This window comes from Mastomys coucha, unplaced genomic scaffold (assembly GCF_008632895.1).
Source record: "Mastomys coucha isolate ucsf_1 unplaced genomic scaffold, UCSF_Mcou_1 pScaffold1, whole genome shotgun sequence".
In the NCBI taxonomy this organism is placed as follows: Eukaryota; Metazoa; Chordata; class Mammalia; order Rodentia; family Muridae; genus Mastomys; species Mastomys coucha.
Window position 1 is genome coordinate 57,521,686 of NW_022196891.1, and position 5,694 is coordinate 57,527,379.

At 43.3% G+C, this 5,694-nt stretch overlaps 1 protein-coding gene across 8 annotated transcripts in view; it reads right to left on the minus strand.

The window, feature by feature from the left end:
* Positions 1–5,694, minus strand: part of Rabgap1l (RAB GTPase activating protein 1 like) — a 723,114-nt gene that overhangs the window by 20,162 nt on the left and 697,258 nt on the right. The gene's annotated exons all lie outside the window — the stretch shown is intronic.

Genomic DNA, 5,694 nt, shown 5'->3' on the forward strand with positions numbered 1-5,694 from the left:
ACTCAGAAATCCACCTGCCTCTGCCTCCCAAGTGCTGGGATTAAAGGCGTGCGCCACAACGCCCGGCGACCCTATCATTTTTATATGCATGTTTCCTGCTGAATAGTCATTGAGAGGCTGAATCTTGATGATGCATCCAACATACACAAAGCTTGTGAGCCCTGCATGGGAAGAGCTCCACCGTCTTCCAGGAGGCTTTATTCCAAGAGACTCTTTACTTTCAGAAGTGAAACGGAAGCCATTCTCCTGCTCAACAAAATAGAGCCATGTCTTGAATGCCCTGACTCCTTCTGTAAAAATAGGTTTCTGCAGCTGGGAGGTAGTGGTGCACGCTTTTAAGCCTAGTACTGCGGGTGGGGGGAGGTGTAGTGTGGAGGCAGGCAGAGTTTAAGGCCAGTCTGGTCTACAGGGTGAGTTCCAGGAAAGCCAGAGCTACACAGAGAAACCATGCTGGAAAAACAAACAAACAAACAAACAAATGAGAGGTTTCTGGATTTTTGTATAGCCAACAATTCTCTATTTTGTTCAAGCAAGCATTGTCTACTATGCTCAACAAGCATAATATTAAACACATTTACTCAAATTCCACCTTTGAACCCAAATCATAAAACCTTCGCCATAATCTGACAGTCTGAAAAGTACATCAAGTCTTCAGTCATAATGCTTATTGCTATTTGAAGTTCAGCTCACAGTTGGCTTCTGTGACATAAGTACAAGAGAGAAATCGAGACTTCAAGACCTGCTTAATCACAGATCTACCAGTAGCCTGATCAAAGGCTTGAGTGAACAGGGATGAGGATCTTACACAAATGATTTCTGATGGAACACATTCAGTCACTTGTTCAGAACAAACAAAACAATGTACCTCTCTCTAGATCAGCAGCTTCTGGCCTGTAGTCAGAAGGAACTTAAACATATCCTCCTTGGGAAAATACTAATTTTATCTCTTTTTCTTGTTCCTTGAGATCAGGGAAGGCTGGGGAGAGCCCAGAAACACTGAAATGAAGGTGTTTCTTTGATCATTTCTCATTGCCGAGGCTCCTTCTCTAATAAGGAGTGTAAGGATGAGTCATGGAAAGAGTGCCCTCTTGCTGCCCAGGGCATTCAGGGTGCCTGCACTACAGTGACAGAGATGAGGGACTACTTATTCTGACCAAGAGCCTCCTGAGCACTTACTTTACATACAGCCTCACATACAACCACTTAAGTGTTAACGCTTGCTGCTCTCATTAAAGGAATAGATTCTGATATACTGAAAGCAAAGGTCCTGGGCAAACACGAGGAACAGGCAAAGCCAGTCTGTTAACTCCCAGGCCGATGCACTTCCTTGAAGACCAGCAAGCCAAAGGCTATGTGACAAGGAAAACCCTCCTGTAGAGGTAGAAACTGGGAAATCAGAAGGTAGGAGGTATGCATGAAATAACAGCTTTTATTCTTTCTTCTATACAATTAGCTATGAAATAAAGGTTCTAGGATATTTTTTTAAAAGACAGAGGGAGGCACAGAGATAGCAAACAGGAAGGGAATTAATAAAGGGCTGTGTGTATCTGTGTGTGTGTGTGTGTGTATGTGTGTGTGTGTGTGTGTGTAGGCCCAAGGTTATTTAATGCCTTGTGTATGTCTTCCTCAGAACTCACCAATTTGGCTAGGTTGAATGCCTAAGAAATTCCACTGACCTGTCTGTCTCCTCCTCTCCCCTAGTAATGGGTTCAGACACAGAACCCATCCTTGGTGTTTGCAATATATATTGGGGATTCTAAGTCAGGTTCTCATGCTTGCATAGCAAACACTATAAATACTGAGCCATCTCCCCGGCCCCTAGAATTCTTTCTAAAGGAATGGATATAGTATCCACATTAAGTACTGAGGTACTCAATAACCAGTTTCTTTCCAGAAAACCCATAGTAGCAATCATTTCAGACTAACCCACAAAGGGAATTCTCTTGAAGGTAAGATGACTTCTGAAGTAATATTCCTTTGTTTATAAAGTCATGTGTTCATATATAGAATGCATATTGTTTCTCTAGCCTTATTATCTAAAAAATTATTCCAAAAACATTTTACAGAAGTATTATCTGTTTTCAAAATAAAAATCCCAGCCATTTGATTTTACTAATGAAGACTCAGGAGCCAGATGCTGGGGTGAAAACCTGCTAGCTCAGCATCAGAGAAAGCACCCGCAGACCTTCCTACTCCAGCAGGAAGCAACCCCTTTTCTTCCTCCTCCCTGCTGCCTTAAATCCCCTTCAGCTGAGAGCCTCCTTTCTCTCTCCTGGGCTTTCCTCTGGTCACTCTCTTTCAAAAGGCTGCTTGCTCGGCCTCCTGACCTGAAGTGCACTTTACTTAGCTCTTGTTTACAGTCAGCTCTTGGGTTAAAGGCTGGGCCACACCTCAACAACCTGTTTACAATGAACAGAAAGCTGCTGGGGGAAAAGGTGAGTGCTAGGGCTGAACTAGGGTTTTTCCAGTTCACAATCTTGGGGTTCTCAATGTGATCAAATATCCTGCAACAACTATTACTCGCCTTGAATGCTGGACATTACATCATTTTATATTTTATTTCTTATAAGTAGCATTGTAGTAAACACGTTCATTTTTAAATAAAATCTCTGCCTTTAAAGAATAACTTTCCACATTGGAGTATGGCAGTTTTCTCACTTCTGAAGTGAGGGCTTTAAAACAATCCTTGCCTCAAAAGTTGAATTTGTGACAAGCAGAAATAACCACCATACAAGATTAAAGGTATGCATGTGGTTTCCAGGCACAAAGACGGACCTTGCAGCCTTACCCCAGGGGGTCCAGTGAGTGAGAACGCTTTAAACAGACTGAGGACCAGGGGGAAGTGTGCAGTTAAAACCCCAACAAGGCTGGGCACCACATCCAGTTAAGCCCAGCACCCAGGAGGCAGAGGCAGGAGGATCTCTTAGTTTGAGGCCAGCTTGAGCTACAAAGTGACAGCCAGGGCTCCATGGAGAAACCTTATCTCAAGAAATAAAATAAAAATAAAATTTTAGAAAGATGTCTGTTTCTGAGGGGAAAATAGTGAACTTACTTTGTACCAAAATTCATTTAAAAAAATAAAATCAAATAAAACACCAACAAAGAGACTGGAGAATTGGGAAAGAGGCGCCCTAACAACAAGCGATAGCAGAGCCAGCAAAAGGACAGCTTTCCAAATCAGTGAAGCTGGTGAATAACCCGAGTCAACAGCCTCAGAGACAGACTGAAAGTATGAGATCCAGGCCCCTCCTTAGGGATCAGGGGCACCTGGTGTCATGGACTGCGGACTAGATTCTGGACTGCTCTCTCTCTATTCTATCTATGAAAAAGCAGTGATAGCCACTGTAAGAGTACACAGACATAGGAGGCAAAATATAGAGAGTTTCATGCCCAGGCGGAGAAAGAAAAGATGCCAAATGGAGCTCCAGAAAGAGGCTCCAGCAGACGAGGGACAGAGGAAAGGATTCGCTAGCCATTTGTTTAGTTAGGGCAGAGCTGACTTGTACATTCTTGTCATTTATTACTAAGCTGGTAGTCTTTGTTTCAGAAGCAGATGCTCTTGTTGCGTGAGTCTGCTTACCCTTGCTACAGTGACTGCTGGGCAAAGTAGGATGGCTTTCTCTTTTACAGCGAGGGATCAGGCATGGCAAAATCTCAAAGGTTTGAAATAAATGTCCCTACTACTGTATACATTAAGAAGCATTTGCTTCATGGGATTATCAATAAGATTAAAGAAGTTAATACTTGTAAGTCATTATGCATACTGCTTAGCATACAGAGAGTAACCACTAAATACCTATTTGCTTAAACATTCTCTAGGCTTAATACAGATGACCACATAACATTCATTTTCCTCTTAGCTTATCATCTTACAGCTGATAGGGAATAAATGACCAAAATTGTAGAACCAGGGATACAGGCACCTGGAAAGCGAGTATGGACTAGAGACTTTCCATGTCGCCTGGCTTTCCAGAGACCAGGTTGAAGTAGCCCTGACTGAGTGGGGAGCTTCCTCCCCTCCTGCTCTTTGCCACATGCTTCTTTTATGACTTCTACCAACTTCCTCTGGGCCAGGATAATAGAACCTGTAGTCGAAAGGGACTAAATGGGTTTCTTTTTCTACCTTCTATTCCCTGTGCTCCAGTAGCCTGATTTGGTTTTGATTGTTTGTTTTCATTTTCAAAGCCAATTTAGAGATGGGGATGTGATTCTGTGGTAAAGTAATTGCCTAGCACGACTGAGTTTTGGAGTTCAATCTCTAGCCCTTGGCAGAAAAACAAAAACAAAAAACAGATTCAATTAATGCTGGTTCCCACAGCTTCATCCTGTCCTACTATTATTATTGTCCATTGTATTTAGGTCTGATCTTCCATTTAAAAACTTTTGAGTTGGGGCTGGGGAGATCTGTACTGAGAAGACATACTGCTTTTGCAGAGGATGCCTGTTCGGTTCCCAGCATCCACAGCTCACAAAGGTCCTTAAGTATAGTTTCAGGGGATCCAACTCCCTCCTTTGGCCTCCTCAAATACCAGGCACCTAAGACCATTTTAAGCCATCCTTCAATTTTAAGCTGATGACATTATCAATGAATTTGTATTTAAATCCTATAAAAATTCAGTCAGCCCACAGGCATCAATGATTTACTGTCTGAGACTCATCTCAGGTTTTCTGATCTTGGCCTATCTATTATAAACATTTTTACTTTAGGAAGTAGACTGCAGTGGTAATTTAAAACTGTACATGACTGCTTCCATATTAGCACTCATCTCTGAAAATGCTTGCAAAAGAAAACAGGAAGTCGAGAGACTGTCAGCACTGCTGTGAGGAACAAGGGAAGTCAAACCAGCAGAGGGGTTCCTGGAGACAGCTACCAGGTAATGACTATACACTACTCGTCTTAGGTTATTAGAGCTGTGCTAAGACACAGTGACCAGATGAAGCTTAGGGAGGGAAGGCTTTACTTCAGCTTACACTTTCAGGTAGCCGTCCATCACTGAGGAGAGCCAGGTCAGGAGCTATTACGGAAGGGTTTCTACATCCTGACTTGTTAAGCCTGCTTTCTTATACAATTCTGGACCACCTGTCTGGGGTGGTACCATCCACAATGAGTTGTACCACTCCTTCTCACACACACACACACACACACACACACACACACACACACACACATATCCATCAAGAAACACATATATAACATCAAGAAAATGTAAAGTAGGCCTGGCCCCAGTTGATCTGTGGTGGGCATTTTCTTAACTGAGGTCCCCTCTTCCTAAATAACTCTGGCTTGTGTCAAGTTGACCCAAGACTAGCTAGCACAGAACTGAAGGGCTTTCTGAATTCCTCCATCATCCCCAGGAGGTAGACAGTTTTTATACCCAGAGACTGATAAAGAGCTGCATAGGACAGAGCAGTAAGTCACTCACAAGGGCAGTCCAGCTTTAGCACTGTTCAACAGTGCCCTCTGTTGTCTTCCATGTTTGGTTTAATGAGCTAGGCTTTTAGGTAGCTCAGGGTAACCTTGAGGCTAAACTCCCAATCTTCCCGCCTCAGCCTCTTGATTGCTAGGATTAAAGCTGTGTACCTGCCGGGGAGTGGTGGAGCACGCCTATAATCCCAGTACTTGCAAGGAGGCAGAGGCAGGCGGATTTCTGAGTTCAAGGCCAGCCTGGTCTACAGAGTGAGTTCCAGGATAGC